Raw genomic sequence first — 23,891 nt, forward strand, 5'->3', positions numbered from 1 at the left:
ACGTCTTTCTTCAGGAGTTCTAGGAACCGGAATGATGCAAAACTTTTTTTGATGTGTGTAGTTCGCGCGAAGCGAGCGAGAGAATACGAAAGCGTCGCGCGTTGTGTTTTAGGTGCAGATATAAGATCGCAGGTGGCTTCAAACGACATTGGTAGGGGCAGCTGAACCATTTCGTATAGAAAGAACTGCTAGAGAAAGAAATTCGCAGTGAGACTAACAGAAATGACACTTTTATTTAATAACAATTATTCCACTGAAGCCACCGCGATTCATGATAGTACACTAGTCGTTACAAAAGGCGGGACATGGTTGTTAATGCGGTGGGTGATCGCCATGGACAGAAGTTGATGCACCCATGCTGGTCACAAGACTGGCAAGGAGCTCTTGCGGCAGGGCGTTCCATTGCTTCATCAGTGTTTATGACATCTGCTGGATGGCCGTTGATGCATGTGGTTGAGCTGCAGTACGTCTCCCCAGTGCATTCCACACGTGCCCGATGGGACTTAAGTTGGGGAAACGGCAGGCCAGTCTATTTCCCGAATATAGTCTCGTTCCAAGAACTCAGCCAGCTACGCTGTTCGACGCGATCGTATATTGTCATCCATAAAAATTAAGTCAGGGTCGATGCACCCCCGGAGATAGGAAGGAATCCACATATTATTGATTGGTGAGTGTACCGTGTTCATAGATTTGGAGGTCAGTACGCCCATACGACAATATGCCTCCCCATATCATTGCAACTGGACCACTAAAACGATAATGCTCGACAATGTTCGAACCTCTTGTCACATGAGGAGAAGAATAATATCTTTTGAGTGCAGGGTTTTCCTATTCTGACTCAGTTTCAACTCTTTATTCCTATGCCTACATGAGGAAGAAGAACGACCGTTAATACTTGAATAGTTTTTAACGATTGCCACATATTTAGGTAAATTATCAACTCCTGTCAGATTTTGGTTCCATAGTGTGTAGGCAATTATTATTTTGGTATTTCTTTTCTCTTGGGAATTCCACTACTAGTTTAAATCGGTATTGCACTTTCGAGAAACGCAAAATAAAACTGATAGAGAAGTTATGGACGCGCCTGTGGATTGTGAATCTGTCATCTGGTTGAGTGCTAATTAATTACTGCCCAAGTGTTTCTTTGTTTACGGCATTGTGCAACCAGCTACATGCACATGTTGCCATGCCTCGGTTCTGGGAAGCTTTCATGCTGCGTACCTCAGGAATCGTGAGGTGACATGAAAGACGAAAAGACGCTGAGTGCATCCTACGCTGCAATATCATATATTCTCTGAACAATAAAAGACCATCTGGATTTGGTGGGGTTTCCAACGAAGTACTGAACTCTTGTTCCCATATAATAAGCACTGTTTTCTCTGAGATATGTAATGCATCAGTAACTCAGGGCATTTTTCCAAAGTGACTGAAATATGTCATTGATAAATCCCTCTATAAAAAGGTGACAGAAGAGATGTCAATAATTACCAACACCTTTCATTACTGACAGTATTTTCTAAACTTTTTGAGAAGCTCATATGTTCTAGAATAGTACACCACCTGAGCAACAATAATATTCTCAGCAAATCACAGTTTGGTTTGCAGAATAGTTGCTCAACTGATAATGCCATTTATACAATTACCAAATTTTAGAACCAATAAGTAACAAAATAACACCAGTTGGTTTTCTCTGTGACCTTTCTATGGAATTTGTCTGTGTGAAACACAATATTCTACTGGGTAAACTGATGCTTTATGGAACCGGCTGTATAGCCAACCAATAGAAGGTGTCATATATAACTAAAGGAATGCAGGAAGTTATACTTAAAAATTCAGCCAATGAGAACAAGGGAGATTCTCCTAACTGGAGAGAAATCGCTTACAGAGTTCTACATGCCTCAATCTCATGCTCATTATTGTATCTCGTATATGTGAACGACCTTAATCTAATACGCACCAAACTAAATTAATTCTTTTTTGCGGTTGGCACTGGTATTGGGAACAATCCAAGCACACACTGGTGTCCAGAATTAAAGCAAACAAACGGAAATTTTGCAAGGTTGCTTTTATTTTGTCACAACACAATATACACAGTGGATAGTAAAGTTGAAACAATATAAAGAATACAGAACGTAAACAACTGAAACACGCATAATGGTAAACAAAAATGTTCTTCATTTTCTACAACTTAACGGATTTGCACACATGCCGGCAACTGCTTAATGTTTTCAGCATTGGGTGTGATCACCTCTGGCAGCAATACAGGCCTGACAATGATGGGGCATGCTGTGAGTGGTGTCATCAGTCTCATGTTGAGGCAGTAATCCCATTCTTCCTGCTGAACTGCTAGCAAGTCTTTGAGAGAGGTTGGTGGACGCTAACATGATGCAACCAGTCTCCCTAGTGCATCCCGGACATGCTCTATGGGATTCAAATTGGTAGAGCAAGCAGGCCATGCCATGTATGCAGCATCTTCCATTTCCAAGAAAACATTAACCATCTATGCTCTATGAGGTCAGGCATTATCGTCCATCAATACGAAGTTTGGGCCTACACTGCCCTGCAGGAGCCCCACGTGAGGTGCCAAGATCTCGTCGCAGCACCTGCCAGTACAATTTAGTGAAGAGGTGTTCGAGTGGTCAACACAATCCCTGCCCACACCATTAGTAATCCTCCTCATTATCGTTCTCTTTCCACAATGTTGGGATTCCGAAATACAGGCCTGACACCCACCAGGTGCGAATGCGCCGAGAATCACTCTTCAGACCAAATCGGGACTCATCTGCGAAAAAGAACATTGGCCCACTGTTCGACTGTCCAGGTGGCATGTTGACGACTCTAGAGTTCCCTTTTGCGAAGAAGCCTCAGAGATACACATACAGAAGATCTCCGACAATAAAGGCTGTAAGGCGTCCACATTTTTCGGACCTTACATGAGCTTCAGAATTACGATACAGAATAAAATCCCCAGAAAATAACTCTATATTGTTAACAGGAAGCAATTGTAATAATCTCATGTACTGAATAACAAAACAATATCTACCCTTATAACGACAGGGGCATGCAAAGTGAACGCAGTCTGGAGGCGGACTGTGCACGTGGCTAATGGCATGGGGAATCCCCAATTAACATTAACAAAAGAAGGCCCAGCTGCAGCACAGACAGAAATAAGGCGAGAACAATATAATACCTTTTAAATAAACACAGCGGAGACCATGGGTAAGTGGCTAGACAGCATTAACAAGGCTAACGGCGACCTGGCAAGAAAAATAAAAATTCACCTATAACAAGGAACTGGTTGGCTGAAGCCTTACAGTGCGACGTAGAAGAGACACGGTGGGGAGAGTCACATCATATAAAAGTATTTTTGAGAACTAAATTAACATAGCACCGGGCCACACCTATGTGTGGAAAAATAGCGAAGACGTTCAGGCCTTTACGTCTGTAAAGTGAGGGCGGTATGTTTCACGTATCGTGGCGACAGATGTAAAGCGGTAGTTCATATTGCTGCGGGAATTTTTTTCGGGTAGAGCATTGTGCACGTCGCTCCATCCCTTAGCGCGTGTCCAATAGCCATTATTTCTACTAGGTAAATTTTAACGTTCTACGGAACGCAGGAAAGTTGACACTGAGTGATTCAGTTAAGGCCAGAATAGGGAATTAGCGTTTCAGATCCAGCACAGACAACGCCGCCACAGTTCAAAAATGGTTCAAATGGCTCTGAGCACTATGCGACTTAACTTCTGAGGTCATCAGTCGCCTAGAACTTAGAACTAATTAAACCTAACTAACCTAAGGACATCACACACATCCATGCCCGAGGCAGGATTCGAACCTGCGACCGTAGCGGTCACGCGGTTCCAGACTGAAGCGCCTTTAACCGCACGGCCACACCGGCCGGCCCCGCCACAGTTCCCGATTGGTAATGTACCAACGCGCATTGGGCGACATTAAATGTTGAGTCGATAGTTTGCTTACTCCAACCTGCGTACGCTTTGAATATAAAATTTCAAGAGCTGAATACTAACATACCCTCAAAAAATTGTTCAAATGGCTCTGAGCACTATGGGACTTAACCTCTGAGGTCATCAGTCCCCTAGAACTTAGAACTACTTAAACCTAACTAACCTAAGGACATGACAAACATCCATGCCCGAGGCAGGATTCGAACCTGCGACCGTAGCGGTAGCGCGGTTCCAGACTGTAGCGCCTAGAACCGCTCTGTCACTCCGGCCGGCTAACATACCCTCCATTGAGTACATGAGAGTTTGATTAGTTTAAAAGATAAAATTTCATTCTCCACCAGCTTAGTCCATTGAACAGCTACGACAACGTAGATGTAAATTTTACTGATGAAGATTTGTTTTGCTAGTTATAACATTCTAATATATATAGGTAAAGATTTAATAATCACGTATTCAATGTCTAAATGATGCGAGTTGAAAGTAATCGAACTTGCTTGTTATGTATCACTTGAACCGTGAAAGCAGTGATAAATTAAATGTAGAATGAAAAAGGGAGAGGTTGTGTTGTCATTTTAGAAAAAATCCCAAACTCTCATTTATATCAATTTGTGCATTCTTGTTATGTCACAGCAGAATTTCTAATTAATTTGAGACGATTTTCAGCAAACATTAGCGGTATTACAGGGCCAAAATTAATAGCTATGTAGAATGTCTGTTTACCACCCTGGGCTTGAGAAGACAGTAAGATACGTTATCCTACTGCGAGCGATCACAAAATGGCTTTACCCACCAGTACTTTACACAAAATGAATACACGTTACAAGGCTACTATACCAAAGCTTTCTGTGCACCATTTGTCTCGATACAACACGACTGGTGGATGCTACGAGGTCAGATGCTTGCTGCCGTGCAGTACTAAGTCGGTAATGTCGTGCCCTTACGGCCAAATAACGGTCTTCTCTTTTTGATATCACACATGGTCGGCCTTGCCCTGGCCTTCGGGATACTGTTTCGGTCTCTATAAATTGTGGCTATATCCGAGAAACAACAGAACGATTCACATTAAGCCAACGGGCAGCATCAGTTTGTGACTATCCTGCTTCCATTCTTCTTATGGCGCTCCACCGCAGAGAGTCTGATAGGCGTCTTCTCTGTCCCATATTGCACCGTCTGTGATTATACACACAGCGATTGTGGATGTGGAACTACCCGGCAAACACTACCCCGTTTCATAGGTGCCCTGACGTTATCTTGGACGTGGCTGTTCACTGACCAGAATGCTACCTTCCATGTAGAAGATCACTATACGGACTTCTGTTGACATTTTGTATGATTATATTGTCAAGTAGACTCACGACGGGGAAACAGTGGTTTGTTGCTTTACTTTTGGACACCAATGTACATACAACAACAGAAGAAATGGTAAATAATTTTCTTAAAAGTTTCATTGAGTGGTTTTCTGCGAATGCTCTCTCAACACATTTAATTCCGCAAGTCTAGTGGTACGACAGCAATGATAACTGCAACACACGGTGAGGAAATGAAATAGTAATTAGGGTGGGAACGTCAGAATTTTTAGGTATCCATACTGATGAGATTTTAACTGGAAAGAACACGATTTGAAACTACTCAAACAACTTAGTCAACCACATTTGCACACTGAACCATTGAAAATCTTGGAAAGAGGCAAGTCAGTAAGCTGATATATTTTGCGTATTTTCATTGAGTTATGTCATATGGCACAAAGTTCTGGTGTAATTTAATTTTACGAAAGAAAGTGTTCATTGCTGATTAGGCATTTCGTCTATTACCTCACAATATATTTTTTCACTTATGAAGTATGTTGTAGTCCGCAGATCGTTTTCTCACGGTAGCGTTCTCGCTTCCTGAGCACGGAGTCCCGGGTTCGATTCCCGGCGGGGTCAGGGATTTACACCTGCCTTGAGATGACTGGGTGTTGTGTCACCTTCATCATCATCATTCATCCTCATTACGGTCGGACGAAGGCATTGGCAAACCACCTGCACTAGGTCCTTCCCTAGTACGGCGGTGCGGGTCTCCCGCATCGTTCCCCTACGCTCTGTGAAGGAGTATGGGACTTTATCATCAAGTACGTTGTAAATAATCCACTGCAGTTGAAAAGGGAGTATTATGTACTTAATTACAATACCAGAACAAAAGCTGACATTCATTACCCCACATTAATGTTGTTTTTAGCACAAAAATGCGTGCACAACGCTGTCACCAAACGTTTTAATCACTTACCCAGTGATATAAAATATATGACTGGTTACCGAGAGATATAAAATATCTGAAAAACAGCAGAGTAAATTTTGAAAACAAACTGAAGAAGTTTCTCCTTGACAATTCCCTTTTCGTGGAAGGAGCTCTAATTTTGTAATGTGTGATGAGATGGATAGGAATTGTTGTTGTTGTGGCCTTCAGTCCTGAGACTGGTTTGATGCAGCTCTCCATGCTACTCTATCCTGTGCAAGCTTCTTCATCTCCCAGTACTTACTGCAACCTATATCCTTCTGAATCTGCTTAGTGTATTCATCTCTTGGTCTCCCTCTACGATTTTTACCCTCCACGCTGCCCTCCAATGCTAAATTTGTGATCCCTTGATGTCTCAGAACATGTCCTACCAACCGGTCCCTTCTTCTTGTCAAGTTGTGCCACAAACTCCTTTTCTCCCCAATTGTATTTAATACCTCCTCATTAGTTATGTGATCTACCCATCTAATCTTCAGCATTCTTCTGTAGCACCACATTTCGAAAGCTTCTATTCTGTTATTGTCCAAACTGTTTATCGTCCATGTTTCAGTTCCATACATGGCTACACTCCATACAAATACTTTCAGAAACGACTTCCTGACACTTAAATCTATATTCGATGTTAACAAATTTCTCTTCTTCTAAAACGCTTTTCTTGCCGTTGCCAGTCTACATTTTATATCCTCTCTACTTCGACCATCATCAGTTATTTTGCTCCCCAAATAGCAAAACTCCTTTACTACTTTAAGTGTCTCATTTCCTAATCTAATTCCCTCAGCATCACCAGATTTAATTCGACTACATTCCATTATCGTCGTTTTGCTTTTGTTGATGTTCATCTTATATCCTCCTTTCAAGAAACAGTCCATTCAGTTCAACTGCTCTTCCAAGTCCTTTGCTGTCTCTGACAGAATGCCGGCCGAAGTGGCCGTGCGGTTAAAGGCGCTGCAGTCTGGAACCGCAAGACCGCTACGGTCGCAGGTTCGAATCCTGCCTCGGGCATGGATGTTTGTGATGTCCTTAGGTTAGTTAGGTTTAACTAGTTCTAAGTTCTAGGGGACTAATGACCTTAGCAGTTGAGTCCCATAGTGCTCAGAGCCATTTGAACCATTTGAATTTTCTCTGACAGAATTACAATGTCATCGGCGAACCTCAAAGTTTTTATTTCTTCTCCATGGATATTGTTAGACCCCAACAGTACTAAAAAAGAAGAAATTATAAATTGGCGTCCCCAGAGGTACGGCAATCTGTAAACATTTTATTTCCTTTGCCTCAGGTGGTACAGGTGTCCGTCGTCCCGCTCACGTCGAGTTCCGCTCCCTCGGCTGTTTGGTCGCTCTGATTTGCTGAGGACACAGCCCCGATGACCGCGGCTCAGGTGCGACAGCCCCGGCGAGGCACGCTACCCCCAGCAGCGAATTCTTCGATGAAGGCCGCGCGCCGGCCTCCGCTGCCAATGGCACTTGCGTCACGCCGACTCGCGATAGTGGAAGGCGTATGCTGGTGGGAGAGAGCCTTTTGCAGCAGCTGGGATACGACCCGTTCTGCCTCCGGGGAGGAGTCGACCGTGCTCCTGGAATGTCTGGTCTGGCCCGCTGCTGCCTGGCTCCAAGTCCCGTAGCAACTTACAGGGTAGAACCGTGGCCCCACCACAAACTGGAACTGTGGTCCTCCGTTGGAAGCTTCATGTGACCGCTCGTATAGCGTCGCACCGTCGTCCAAGAAAGCTGTGAAACTAAAGACACTGGTATTACTTGGCTGCCCCCTATTTATATTCCGCAGTGTACATATATCGGGTGATCAAAAAGTGAGTATAAATTTGAAAACTTAATAAACCACGGAATAATGTAGATAGAGAGGTAAAAATTGACACATAATGCTTGGAATGGCATGGGGTTTTATTAGAACAAAACAAAAAAGAAACAAAGTATTGCTAGACGCGTGAAAGATCTCTTGCGCGCGTCGTTTGGTAATGATCGTGTGCTCAGCCACCACTTTCGTCATGCTTGGCCTCCCAGGTCCCCAGACCTCAAACCGTGCGATTATTGGCTTTGGGGTTACCTGAAGTCTCAAATGTATCGTGATTGAATGACAACATCCAACGCCAATGTGCCTCTCCATAACTCCGGACATGCTTTACAGTGCTGTTCACAACATTATTCCTCGACTACAGCTATTGTTGAGGAATGATGGTGGACATATTGAGCATTTCCTGTAAAGAACATCATCTTTGCTTTGTCTTACTTTGTGATGCTAATTATTGCTATTCTGATCAGATGAAGCGCCATCTGTCGGCCATTTTTTGAACTTCTGTATTTTTTTGGTTCTAATAAAACCCCATGTCATTCCAAGCATGTGTGTCAATTTGTACCTCTCTATCTACATTATTCCGTGATTTATTCAATTTTCATATTTATATTGACTTTTTGATCACTCGGTATTTTGCAAATGCGACTCTTCAAGTCACGTACTGACACACATGAGGTTAGCGCCAGCGCGCTGATTTCGCTGATATTAGAATAAAGTACAAATATAATGCCTTTCTAGTAGCTGAAGAACTACATTTACCAGTCCATCTCCTTTTTTATCGTCTTTAGGAATCTTTAATATTAGGCCATTTCTTATGTAACAACATACTTGCAATATCGCAGAGTTAGGAATATTGTCTGCGGATTCGTAGGCTTTTTGAAATCAATGAATGTAACGACTGTGTTAAGATTCCGCATTGTTCTGATCCTGAGGATTGTTTTCAAGTTAAAAATTTTATGTGGGCACGATCTACTTTTGGTGAATCCCACTTGGTACCCACCAGTTGTGTGTTCCACTTCCTCTTCTGTCTTATTCAGTAGAGCTTTAGATATAATTTTGTAGAAGACTGGAAGCAGATACGCCTCGCTAATTGTTAGTGACTGTCCTTTCTTCTTTTTTATGTAACGGATGGATTATGGCTTGTTCCCAATCGTCTGGCATTCTTCCTTTCTCCCAGTCATTGTATTGTTTTAAATATCAATAGCCGGCCGGAGTGGCCGAGCGGTTCTAGGCGCTTCTGTCTGGAACCGAGCGACCGCTACGGTCGCAGGCTCGAATCCTGCCTCGGGCATGGATGTATGTGGTGTCCTTAGGTTAGTTAGGTTTAAGTAGTTCTCAGTTCTAGGGGACTGATGACCTCAGAAGCTAAGTCCCACAGTGCTCAGAGCCATTTGAACCATCAATAAAAAGAATACAAGGCGTTAGTAGGAAAGTTCCCTGCACACGAAAGCACCAATAATAACAGAGTAACGCCCATCAATTTCTGCAGACAGTTCGACTTAAAACTAACAATCAAGCTCTTTCAGAAAATTACCAAGCCGAAGGAAAACCCGGTCTTCTCCTAATACACATTTACGCTCATATCAACTGGATCATGTGGCAATAACCAAGTAAAAGTTTAGAGAAATCACGAACGTGCGGGTCAGAAGGCATAGATTCGGACCACTTTTTAAGAGAAATCAGTGAAATTACAACTTAAAAAACAAATCCCTTGAATTAAAATAGTCCACAGAAATGACATGAAATACCTGTCAGACAACAAGAACGAATAAGTTGAAAATCTTCACATAAAGACAAGGGGACATTGGGATGAGATCAGAGGAGAAAAGATAGAAACGGCGAAGAAGAAGGAAAAACAGATGGTGGAATAAAATATGCTACGAAGTGACAGAACGTAGACTAACAGCTTGAAAAAAAAATAGGACTCCTGCAAAAAGAAAAGAGACTGGAACACATTCACTGAGATCAGGAAACAGTCATTCAAAACTATTCGAACAGAGAAACGGAAATATGACAAAAAACAATTACAGGAAGTAGATGCAAATTCCAGACAGAAGAAAAATAGCGACGTCTACAAAGGTTCCAAAGAAAAAGTAGAAGAGCGCAAGTCGAGGACACTTCACTTCAAAGACCCAATAGGCAAACTCATTATCTTCAACAAAGATATCTGTGGGTTATTAGCAAAATGCTTGAAGTATCTTCTAAACTGTGAGGAACCAACGCAACGACTCTTTTTCAGACAGTCTCAAAAGGAAAACTCACCTTCAGAACGGCCGCCACAAACGGAACAGTACATTGGGAGCTGAATAACAACAGAACACCAGGTGAAGACATGACATTAGGGGAAATGTGGAGACTGGGAGGGAAGCGGGCAGCTGAAAGCATTTATGATGTTATTAAAAATGGCTGGGAGAAAGGAAGAATACCAGACGATTGGAAACAAGCCATAATCCATCCGTTACATAAAAAGGGAGGCAGGACAGACACCAACAATTACCGAGGCGTATCAGCTTCCAGTCATCTAGAAAATTATATCTAAACCTCTGCTGAATAAGATAGAAGTAGATCGTGCCCACATCAAATTTTTAACTTGAAAACAATCCCCAGGATCAGAACAATGCGGAATCTTAACACAGTCGTTACATTCATTGATTTAAAAAAAGCCTACGATTCCGCAGACAATATTCCTAACTCTGGAAGAAGCGGGTATCTAAAAATCCACCAGACAATTAGTCGAACTTCAAAAGTTAAATTCCTAGGTGAAGTTTCGGAATCCTTTAGAATTAACACTGGAGTAAAACAGGGCCGATGGGCTCTCACGGATTCTCTTCGTCTGGTATTAGACAAGGTAATGAGAGAGAGGGATAAATAACTACAAGAGAAAAACATCGATAGAATCCATCTAGGACAAGGAAGAGGAAGATTCTACGTAAAATGTCTCGCATTTGATGACGATATTGCAATAATTTTTAAAGATAATGATAGAAACACTTCACAAAATTGCAGCTAAAAATGGATTACAAATATCGTATGTGAAAACGGAAGACGCTAATCATAAACAAAACAGAGAAAAATATATACAAAAACAATACGGAACATCAAAAGAACTGCAATTAGAAATTTCTATGTTGTGCGTCATGCTTTTCGACACACATCCCGTGAAGAGTGCATCAAAATACATTCCATTGTACATCAACAGCTATCCTAGCCGATACTTGGCAAAGTGATGCGTAACTGGTCGTATAGTGTCCAACTATGCGATGAGAGAAATCTTTTCATGAATATAAGTCAAATTGTTTTTATAGAAACTTTAAAACGACCCTGTAAAAAAGTGGCGCCGGTAACGTGTGCGAGATGCTGAGAAAATTACTGCTTCCCCTGTTTTTACAATGAATAGTACCCCCCCCCCCCCATGTGCAAATCATTTACAGTAAAATTATAAAAGTATCTAGTTTTTTATACGAAGTTCTTCTGCACCATTTACAATTTCTTCCTGGAAATTTATTTGTAATCCCAAATTTTCCTTTGCATTTCCTTTTATAAACATGTTAATAAACTCAGTCTAACGGGACTTACTTCAGTTTATTTGCAGTGGAAATTAAGTAAAAATTGAAAATAAAAGAAAAGTACTCACATAGGGTCTCTATCCCACAACCCTTTGATTACCGTTCTGTACACATTCCTTTGGACCTATCGCTGCCTTGGAACTAAACTAACTTACATCGGTCACGCTTCGCTAAACCCGCGCCGAAAATGTTATTTTTTTCTAAATTCTTGGCCATCTGCAGCACCCATTTCTGTCACTTTCATATCTAGCCAAGCCCTGGATATACCATAAATTTGGACGTAATCGGTGATGAAGAGTATTCGCGATCTCCTTGTCAGTTCTTACTTGCTAATGGATTTTTCGCCGTTATTGAGCGTCATCATACTCTTAATTCCCCAATATCATTTAATGAGGAATTTCGCTTGTTGGGGCGTTTGTTTCCCTCAGTTCGACTTTGTTATCCTCTCGCTCTTTCGTCAGTGCGTTCATCGCTACTGGGAGTGTACGTTCATCTAAGCTGTCTTGCCGTTGAGTAACTCGTCTGGGTGGCTTGCTGTTCCATCTACTGTTCATTTACCTTGCAAGTTAACTTGTCGTGGTCGCGAAAGGAAGCTGAACCTACGTTCGCAGTTACGGAGAACGTGATCAAGGGAGGAGACGCACATCGATAAGTTGGTGTACTGACCATTAGTCAGCGCTGATAACCGAATATTCCCCAGTGAGCTCCGATGAGAACTGTTGTCAGAAAGTACAGCAATACCTTCATTCTCCGAATTCCACTATTACAGCTCTCCGAATAACAGGTAAATACGTAGGGAAGGTCATCTATCTTTCACAGGATTGGCTGCTTCACCCACTTGACACGTGATGGCACTCGCTAGGTAGGAGGTGACTAAACGCGACAGTGCGAACACCTGGTGCTGTAGTCGTTGCCGATAATGAGCGTTAATCTGAGAGCGCCCATGACGTCACGACCAGCATCCGGTGTAGATACGTTTACTGTCACTGGCGAGACATTTTCGTATAAGTCCAACCGCATCCGATGACGCAGCGCTTATGACTCTGGACTGGTACTGGGGAGTTGCAGGGTTGAAATATGCAGCCAACAACGTCATATGCGTTTTATCATAATATCACAGCAACAATTTGTACCGAAAACGAACAACAGAAGAAAATTATTGCATACAACAGCCTATAGTGGAAGGGAAAAACGTAATAATCGAAAACACAACACTTTGCAACTCACACTGTTTACCGCTCTGAGAGAACTGACACAAGATGCAAAACACACATGCACGCACACACACACACACACACACACACACACACACACACACACACACACATACACACACACAAACACACACGCACACACCATCACTCTCCCATCACACACAGATACATAAATAAGGAACAAATGGTTCAAATGGCTCTAAGCACTATGTGGCTTAACATCGGAGATCATCAGTCCCCTAGACTTAGAACTACTTAAACCTAAGGACATCACACACATCCATGCCAGAGACAGGATTCGAACCTGCAACTGCAGCAGCAGCGCGGTTCCGCACTGAAGCGCCTAGAACCGCTCGGCCAAAAGGCCGGCTATAAATAAGGAACAGAAGTAGTCCGGACTTCCGCTACGATTTTCATAGCCTTCTCGTAACACGGCGACACATTTCTCGCGACACACGCGTACAGCAAGATGGCGTAATGTTTTGGTTCACGAACAAGGTGAGAAAGGTGTTTCTCTCTGTCTAAATGTACCTTCAAGCCGTCCAACGAACGTGAGTACATGACATATTACGTAGCAATCCACTAAACGCCATAACTCTACCCACAACACACCGCAGTTCCAACTGTGTTAACACTGTATAACCTCCACCCTCCTTCCTTCTTCCATCTATTGTCCACGTTAAACAATTGTCAGTCTAAGTAATTAATAAGCAAAGCCCTTTATGAAGATTTGAGAGGAGCGAAGATTACGATAAACTTTCAGATTTACTTATCTAATCATGTTCAAATGGCGCCAGTTCTTTTTCTCTACGATCCTGAGTCTTGAAGCTGAAAATCTAACATCAGGTCCTCACGGTTGGTTTGAACTAAATAAATAGGAAAATCGTTGCTGCAGAGTTTTTTTACGTAAATATATTTTCCACTAATTTCCTCTCATTTTAGTATATCATGCAGTATTTTGATTTTTCACATTAACAAAGCCGGAATTACATTGTTCGCACTTATTATACAAAAATCTTATCAGAGGTAACCTTCCGACTCTCATACTCTGCGGAAAAAACAATATTCCAAAGGGTTTGCAATTTTTCTTAACAAATTAATTCCTACTAGTTCTCGTTACATAATTAATTTCGATTATTATTTCATAAATGAGTCCAGATATAAACACAGTAAACAGTATAGGATTGCGTAATTAGTAATAGAAATTTTAAGCAAATAATTCGTAATTTCACATGTTTCTAAAAAAATAATAATTTTAACTGTACATTCAGAACTAATACTTAGCGATTATAACATCGAAACTAAAATACTTTATAAAGTAATTCCTTTATATAAATTTTAGCTTTAAATGTAGCATATTGTGTATAGAAGTATATGAAAGTTTTCAGAAATGCAGCTGTGATAATATTAACCTGCCCAAAATTCGAAAAATAGTACTGGCAATGAAAACTACTGTTGAGGAAAAGTAATTCTAGAGGAGGATGTTCCGCTACAAGTGACATACATAATTTCACGTTTTTATGTTTCTTTACTAAGTCGCTCAGTAGTTACAGATGACTATGATGTATGCTGAGAAAAAACGGCAACAAAAAGAAACCCAGACAATATACCGGCAACAATCGTAAAATCATGCTGTGACGTATAGTAAATAAGGTATGATGAAATTATTCACAGAAACATTATTTGGAAAAAAACAATACATATATAATAATGTTTTACAGTGTTTTACAAGTATGCTATGCCTACGTGTTCGTGAATCAAGGAACCCACTGATGATGGCGATATTTGTCGCTGAACCTAGTCTGGGGGAATAAATAACAAAAGTGTTTTGCATCAACATAGATCCACAATCCCATATTGTCGTTTTTTATCATACAGTTCTTGGGCACATGAGCTACGTCGTGTTAAACCCCTTTTATTCTGATGAGTCCTCATGATAAGCCATACATGGGCCATATTTATAGCAACATAAGTAGCACGTAGGGGTGTAAGTGCTAAGTTGAGATGAAAAGATTGACGCAGGGGACGAATTCGTGGCGGGCGGCATCAGACCAGTCAGCAGACTGATGACTCAAAATGAAAAAAAAAAAAAAAAGTAATGACATGTTTATATATCTTAACACTCAGCACGAAACAGGAGATGGGGCAGGCCCACACCGAATCTGCGCTGCGGGTTACCGTCCGTGGCCCTAAGGCACCGGGCAGACTGAGTGCAGCCTTTAAATGGTTTTACAGTCTCGTTTAGGGAAATCCTGAGCTGGTTTCCACCTCAGAAAATACGATACAAAAACAGTTAAAAGATGACAACACAGAGAACAAAGTTTGCAGGATTCGCGGACAGAAGATGGCGCACACGTTATTTGACGACGGTGACGAAGTACAAGGCCATAAAGTTAAAAAAAAAAAAAAATTCTCAAATCATAGAAACAATGCACCCATTTCCGTAAACTGGAGGAAAGAGAGAGCAGCGTGGAAGATGAAATCTTAAAGAAACCAGAGACCGCCAGTGCTGTGCTTTTGTTATAGAAATCTGGCGTTTACACCAAAATTATACCGTACACTGGGCGTACTTAAAAACACCTTTGCTCTATGTGAAACCTTGTCTTGCATATCACAGACAAAAAAGCTGACACCTCAATGTCATTGAAGTCTAGGTAACATTGTAGGGTTGACTAGGCGTCAAACTGGAAAGTTTTTCACTCACAGTAGTATTTGACACCTTTCCTGTTATGGATCAAGCATTTATTTCAAGTACACGGTGGTTATAATTAATTTTTCGCTACTTGATCCAGTGTAGACGAGAAACTATTTACTGTATGGGTATCCAATTTTATGGGAATGATGTTGAGACTATGCGCTGCAGAATTTGCGTTGTTAGTAATGTTAACGTCGACTTGCCGTTTGGCGCTGGAACCCGTGCGGCGACGTATGCATGAAACACAAGCATCAGTGAGCATTGCAGTTGCATAGAGTCAACGTGGAGCTGGACAACTTGAGCAGGGCTTTACTCTGGAAGCCGACTTATCAAAACAAAGGTAATGCTGCTGCTGCTTTTCGCAAGTATCGACGTGGTAAAGAAATATCGAGGGGTCCTCATCCTGCACAGGGATTGAAGGACATGAGTCGAAGTTTCAAAATAACTGGTGATTTTGGAATTGCTCCTGGAAGAGACCGGCGGCCAATGCTACACAAATGTTAAAGTTAATGTTGCCCTGCCAGAGAACGCTGAACGCAATGTGCGATCTTCAAGCAATGAACAAGTTGAGTCACGACAGGTCAACATTTCATTGTCCACCGTTCGTAGAGTGCTGCGAACAGTTATGAAAAAGTATCTCTAGTGCGGTTCCAAGTTGTCGTGGATGCAGGTAGTCATCACACTAAGGAACTTTTGTAACCTGGAACCTAAACAGCGTATGTAGTTAGCAAATGTTATCCTCGCATGTGGAAATTAAAATGTTTCTCTTTCGATGGGTTATTCGTTCTTTTTCTTCCGCAATTTCTTATAAATGTTTCCACAAAATTTCATTGTCCTGCGGTTACTCGTTTGTCATGGGAACCCTCTTAACTATCACCTCCTTGTACGTGCTGGCCGTTGTGGCCGAGCGGTTGTAGGCGCTTCAGTCTGGGACCGCGCGACCTGCTTTGGGCATGGATGTGTCTGATGTCCTTATATTAGTTAGGTTTAAGTAGTTGTATGTCTATGGGACCGATGACCTCAGATGTTGTCCCATAGTGCTCAGAGCCATTTTTGAACCCTGTACGTTCATTTAAGCCAATACCAAGCAATTTATGTGAATGTAGTTGTGGAGGAACTACGTACCATGTCGTATGGGAGTGCAATAGATAGTCAGTAATGACGCTGATAGGAATTTCTTTCAAACTAAAACTGTCTCTATAATATCTAGAGAAGAAAGGCTACGGCTCGAACTTAAAGGTGACAGACAGGTAGTAGCAATGCACAAAAGTAGCCTTGTGTAGAAAACTTAATTATGTAGTCAGAAAAATAAGGAGCAGGAGTGCAGGCTATTCTGGGCTGCACCATAATAAGAGTGGTTTTTCTCAAGTATGTTAATGCAATAAATAAATAAAAACTGAGGAGTATGTTTCATTGTTACTGATGATACAAATGAAACGTCAGTCGTAGCGGAGTCCTATCAGAATGTATAAATGGATCAACCATGTTTCACATCACCATCTTAGGGACGAATTATTGTATTACTTTATTATATCTCGTTAAGAGAGACAACGTTGTGGAGCACAATTGTATTAACATGCCGCCCCCCCCCCCCCCCCCCCCCTTCCGCGAATCATTCCTACAAACGGTGCGTATAACAAGGACACTGAAATACATTGCCCTTAGGCTCAAAAAACTACAACGCTACAGGTACATTAAATAGACATCTTCCGATATTACTACGCATACACCGAAGCGGACCCCCCATCCCCTTCCTCCCCCCCCCCCCCCTACCTTCACGCCGTCCTGGAGCTGCAGAAATAATGTGCCACCACGAATCTTTGAAAATCCTTGTTTTTGTATTCAGGGAGAGTTCTCAGTCAGATCGTTGGGGCGCCGACTCCGTGCCGCTCGTGGGCAGCCCCGGTAAACTCTGACATGTCTATTTTTTCTACTTGGGGTGCTGCTCTCAAATTTGTACTTAGCATGCTGCTAGTGTTCGCTACTTCTGTTAGCGCCCACAACCGTGGATTCAGATACTGGCTTCTATTGTGCAACCAACTGCTTCCTTTGCTTTTTCTAATGTTTAGAATTAGCCTTCAATGTAGTAGTTAGCCTGATCGATAATAAATAGTGTTAAGCAGACCCTTGAATTCCATGAGCCTCCTGCTGCAGGCATGGTGTCGAGTCCCAGAGTCAGCGCCTCTCGTAGGTGCTCTGTGACAATGTCTGGCGCTGCTCCAATTCATCCACTTGCCTTCAGTGGGAACATATCTTTTTACATTTGTTCCTTACCGCTCGGAAACTGCAGACTGACCTCAAACTCCCTGTCTTCCCTTTATCCTGTGTTAGATCACGACAAATTTCTTGAATGATGTAGTGCATCATCTTTCTGCTGCCATAAGGAACTCTAGACCGCAACTTGAATCAACGTGCTGTTGTATGTGCCTTTCGTTGGTGGGTTGGTTGATATAGGGGAGGGGCCAAACAGCGAGGTCATTGGTCCCATCGGATTAGGGAAGGGTGAGGAAGGAAGTCGACTGTGACCTCTCAAAGGAACCATCCCGGCATTTGCCTGAAGTGATTTAGGGAAATCACGAAAAACCTAAATCAGGATGGTCGGACGCGGGTTTGAACCGTCGTCCTCGCGAATGCGAGTCCAGTGTGCTAACCACTCTGCCACCTCGCTCTGTCCTTTCGTATAGACACGCTTTACCACCGGAAGGTAGACATACATATTCGAGTCGCTGTCCAACACATAGGTTAGCTTGTCGTATACAGCAAGTACATCGTACATACTGGGGGTTCCCGTAAGCTCGTGCAAAAATTTGGCAGGACATAGAGGATATTTCACTGTACAATCTGAGGTAGGGAACCTGGGGTTGGAGAAGCCAGCTTAAGGAGTTAATAGAAATAAAATCACATTACTCTGTACTTTTTTATTTACATTAGTAGTATCATTGATACAATGATGTACCATTTATACTGTACTGTTACAAAATGTAACGAAACTGACGGGCCATGAACCTCACTGCAAGCATGACCACGGCGAAAAAGATACTGACGCACTCTGACAAATATCCTTGGTGTGTTTCGAATCACATTGCAGGCAGCTGCAATTCTGACAACTAATTCAATCTCCGTATCCACTGGGGTTTCACACACAGATAAATTTAGATATCTCCATACGAAATAAGCAAGAGAATTGAGGTTAGGTGACCTCGCAGGCCATCGGGTAGGAGCTACCCTTCCGATCCAGAGACCAGGAAATACTGTATCAATACTGTTCCATCGTATTATACTGTACGTCTCTGAATAGCATTGATTAACGAATGGTCTGTCGTTGATTCATAGCCCGTTCTGTCATGGGACAAGGTAAGTATGATGCACAACTGAGCCACTTTACGGGCAAGTAAAGTAGATAAAACCTGCATCATAACTTCCTGGTAATCAGGTTCGTTCTCCTTGTTTCCTTGCAGGAAATAAAGAATGTACATGTAAATGTACAGCACAGTATGTGTAAACTTGCACTCATGTTAGTTGTAAATAAGCTGGAACACAGTAACACTGGACCGAACGGTAGACAAGTTTGCTTCCCAATCTCCTTAAGCTAGCTTCTCCGACTCCAAGTTCCCTATTCAAATTGTTCACTGTGGTTTCTCTATGTCCTGTTACATTTTTGCACGCTCTTACTGAAAAGCTCTACACACACACACACACACACACACACACACACACACACATACATACATAGTATTGCATCACCTCGGTTCCGAGAATCCCGGAACCTGTACAGAAAATTGGAATAGAGATCAACATAAACATCGTTTCCGCCCTTTTTATTGCTCATGAAAACCACACACTGAGTGTTGTATCACCATACAGCGAGACATTCAGAGGTGGTGGTCAGATAGCTGTACACACCGGTACCTCTAATAGCCAGTATCACGTCCTCTTGCATTGATGCATGCCTCTATTCGTCGTGGCCGGCCGCGGTGGTCTAGCGGTTCTGGCGCTGCAGTCCGGAACCGCGGGACTGCTACGGTCGCAGGTTCGAATCCTGCCTCGGGCATGGGTGTGTGTGATGTCCTTAGGGTAGCTAGGTTTAAGTAGTTCTAAGTTCTAGGGGACTTATGACCTAAGATGTTGAGTCCCATAGTGTTCAGAGCCATCTCTATTCGTCGTGGTAAACTATCCTCAAGTTCATTAAGGCACTGTTAGTCCAGATTGTCCCACTACTCAAAGGCGATTCGGCGTAGATCCCTCAGAGTGATTGGCGGGTCACGCCATCCATAAACAGACCTTTTCAATCTATCACAGGCATGTTCGATAGGGTTCATGTCTGGAGAACATGCCAGCCACTCTAGTCGAGCGATGTCTTTATCATGCAGGAAGTCATTCACATGATGTGCACGATAGGGGAGTCCATGAAGACGAATGCCTCGCCAATATGGGCGCACTATCGGTCGGAGGGAGGCATTCACGTATCGTACACCCTTTACGGCGCCCCCCACATAATGCCACTCCAAAACAGTAGGGACCATCCACCCTGCTGCACTCGTTGTACAGTGTGTCTAAGGCTTTCAACCTGACCAGGTTGCCTCCAAACACGTCTCCGATGATTGTCTGGTTGAAGGCATATGAGACACTCATCAGTGAAGAGATCGTGATGCCACTCCTGAGCGGTCCATTCGTCATGTTGTTGGGCCCGTCTGTACCGCGCTGCATGGTGTTGTGGTTGCAAAGATGACGACAAATAATGGAAACAGGACGGAAAGGCGCGCTTGAATATAAATGCAGAGCCTGTAGGCTGCGTTGTTGTGTTTGACCTCGAACGCCCCATGTGCACTGCGCTCAATACACTGCAAGTGTCAGACGTGGTCGGAACAGTGTTATATGTAGTTGTGACTGGATTGTGTCGGAGATAAGTGAATTTGAACGTGGGCAAATGATTGGTGTAAATTTGGTATGTACTCCCTTAACCAATGGAGCCTAAGTGTTTGATATTTCAAGAATAACTGTATCTAACTTAAAAAAATCCTATTACGGTATACTGATAATTTTTACTGACGGACCGTCTGACAGCAACTGAATAAAACACAATTTTAGTGCCATACGCGTTTCGCCTTTATTTTCTGCAAGGCATCATCAGTGGCCTGGAATATGTACATATGTTAGCTATTTAATTTACATTTTTGTCACTGTGCCTATAGGTTATAAACAGTTCTGGTGGTTGGTATTTCCTATTATGTAGTAATGTTTTGAATTGTACTCACAGGTTGCGTGGACAATTTCTTACATATTACGGTCCTGTTGCATTTTATGTGTTGTTCTTCTTCTTATGAACGCCAGTTTGCAGTTTTTTTCCACATTCGACAGCACTGTGAACTGAACGCTTGTTTTAATGCAATGTTTTGGTTTCTGTTGGCGACTGTCAAATGTTTTTGCCAAAGATCGAATGTTATTGCCAACCGTATGAGTGTAACTATTGAAGTATCTGTGGTCTGTTCGTGTATGCATATGTGTGTGCGTTTGTGTGTGTGTGTGTTTTGGTGTGATATTATTATTTTTTTGTGCTGTGTGTGTGTGTTTTGTTGTGATATATATATTTTTTGTGCTGTGTGTGTGTGTGTGTTGTTTGCGTGTGTTTGTGTCTGTATAATGGTGTGGTATAACTTTTTTTTGTTGGCTGTGTGTGTGTGTGTGTGTGTGTCCAGATGGTGTGGGGAAGAGTCTTTTGGTTTTATGTTATCATTTCCTTTACTAAGTGTAGTAGGGAGCCTGTGCTGATGTGAGTTTGTTCATTTATCACATGTTTGTTTTCTGCTATGGCTTTCTGGATGTGGAAGTTTTCTTGCATTTGTTTAAGATGTTTGTCGTGGTTGCTTATTCTCATTATTTTCATTTCTTGTTCCATGTTTGTAAGATGATGGTTATAGTGTTTTAAATGCTCTGCAAATGTGGAATCGTTTGTTTCATACTTCCAACATCTGATATGTTCTTTGTATCTTGTTTCAAAATTCCTGCATATCATGCCTATGTATACTGCATACAACTTTGACATTCAAGTTTATATATTCCTGATTGTTGGAATTTGTCCCTCGTGGTAGCTGGCTGGCTTAGGTGTGATTGAAGGGTTTGCCCAGGCTTATATGCTATTTTGAAACCCTGTCTCTTTAGGATGTTTGCAACTCTATGTATTAGTTTATGTGTGTAGGTCATGGTGTACCATCTGGTTCTTTTCTGTGTGGTGTTGTCATTGTGTGTGTTTGTTGAGTGTGTTTGTAAGTTTTAGCTTGTGAGTTCATTTGTATTCTGGGAATGTTGTGTTTGTTTTGTATTTGTGTTTTTATTTTTTGATTGAGCCTGTGTACCACATGTGTGTGTCATACCTGTTGTTCCTAGCTATTTGTATTATTGTACTCATTTCTTGTTCATAGTTTCTCTTGCTGAGTGGGATTCTGTTTAATCTATGTAACATGTGTCTTAGTGCTGCATGTTTTTGGCTATGGGGGTGGTTGGATGTGGAATGTATTATTGTGTCTGTGGCTGTTTGTTTTCTAAAGATGTTAAACGTATGTTTGCCATTTTCTTTTTTAATTGTAATGTCAAGAAAATTTATTTGATTTTCTTTTTCAAGTGTGAATTTTATGTTCTGATGAGCTTTGTTTATTTCTGAATGGAGTTCATCTATTTTTTCACTTGGCTCATCTACCAGACAAATAATGTCATCCACATATCTGTACCAATATATGATTTTGAAACTTTCATTTGTGGTTATCTTTTCAAATATCTCATTTTCTAGGTGACTGATGAAAATTTTTGCTAGTGTTCCTGATATTGGGGATCCCATAGGCAGTCCATCAGTTTGTAGATAATATTCTTTCTCAAACTGAAAGTAGTTTTGTTCAGTTGTCAGTCTGAGCATATCTGTTATTTCCTTTATTGTGTCTGTGGTGAGGTTGCTGTGGGATGAAAGATTTTGTTCTATGATTTCTATTGTTTCTGTGATAGGGATGGAGGTATACATATTTTCTATATTGAATGAAATCAGTGTTGCTGTGTGTGGTACCAGTATGTTCTGTATGTTTTCTATTAGGTTTCCTGTGTTTATCACTGTTCTGTTGTTTTCTACTTTATAGTGTTTTGTAACTAACTTTTGGAGGTGTTTGGCTATGCGGTATGTTGGGGCTTTCTTGAAGTTGACAACAGCTCTCATTGGCATTCCGTCTTTATGTACTTTCGGTTGACTGTGGAGTGTTGGTGCTTGTGGGTTTTTCTGTGTTAAGTAGTATTTCTGTTTGTCTGTGAGTGTGTGTTCAATGTTTTTCAGTGTTCGTTTCACATTTGCCTGGAATCGTGTAGTTGGATCTGACTTCAGTTTTTGTATGGCATTGGTGTTTATGTATTCCTTGGTTTTTGTGATGTATTGCTCTTTATCCATGAGTACTGTTACATTTCCCTTGTCTGCTCTTGTTATTAAAATGTTATCGTTTGTTAACTTTTGTTTTAACCTTTTCATAGTGGCTGCTTCTGTTTGGTTGTTCGTATTGTGTGTCTGCTGTGTTTGTTTTATTATGCCTTTTATTTCTTCTTCTACTAGTTCTCTTGTCAGTCCTATGTTTATTTCACAATTATTTTGTTGTTCTTCACGTGTAAAGATGTGTTCAGTTTCTACTATGAGATTTTTTATGTAATGATTGTTTACTTTGCTATTGGTGCAGTGTTTCAAAACTTTTCCCAAGAGCATTTTTTCACTTTCGTGTAGTTCTGTCTCTGTTAGGTTAACTAAGCGTGGATGGAATGCGTGTTGGTGTTCATGTGGTTTCACATTTAAAATGTAAATGTATTTTTGCGTCTTTTTTACTGTTAGTTTCATTATCTTTTGTTTATGTTTGTTTTGTAAATGTTTCATTGCTGTGTATGTGTTGTGTTCAGTTTTTTCTATTAGTGCCATGAAAACTGCGGCGTTTCCTAGGTTTTTTGCCAATTCTAGATGAGTCTCATAGAGCATCATGTTTAGGTGCTGTTTTTTCGAATAGAGCATCTTAATTACATGTAGTAACCAATATCGTTCTGCAAATGATTTCGACTTTTGTGCCACTGTAGAACTGTTTTTAACCTTTACATTAATGTAACTTGGAATTAAATCGTTATTTTTGCATGTTTTGTTGAATTTTAAGTGCTGTATCGTCTTATGGAGTTTCAGATGTATTTTCTTGAACCTGTTGTACACGTTGACAGGGAATGCTTGACATAGCTGTATCGACATCTTCAACTTTTTGTAGTCCTGTCTTCCTCAGTTGCATGTAATATTACGGTATATTGATAATTTTTACTTACGGACCGTCTGACAGCAACTGAATAAAACACAATTTTAGTGCCATAC

The sequence above is a fragment of the Schistocerca nitens genome, chromosome 5 (genome assembly GCF_023898315.1).
Source record: "Schistocerca nitens isolate TAMUIC-IGC-003100 chromosome 5, iqSchNite1.1, whole genome shotgun sequence".
NCBI classification, from domain to species: Eukaryota; Metazoa; Arthropoda; class Insecta; order Orthoptera; family Acrididae; genus Schistocerca; species Schistocerca nitens.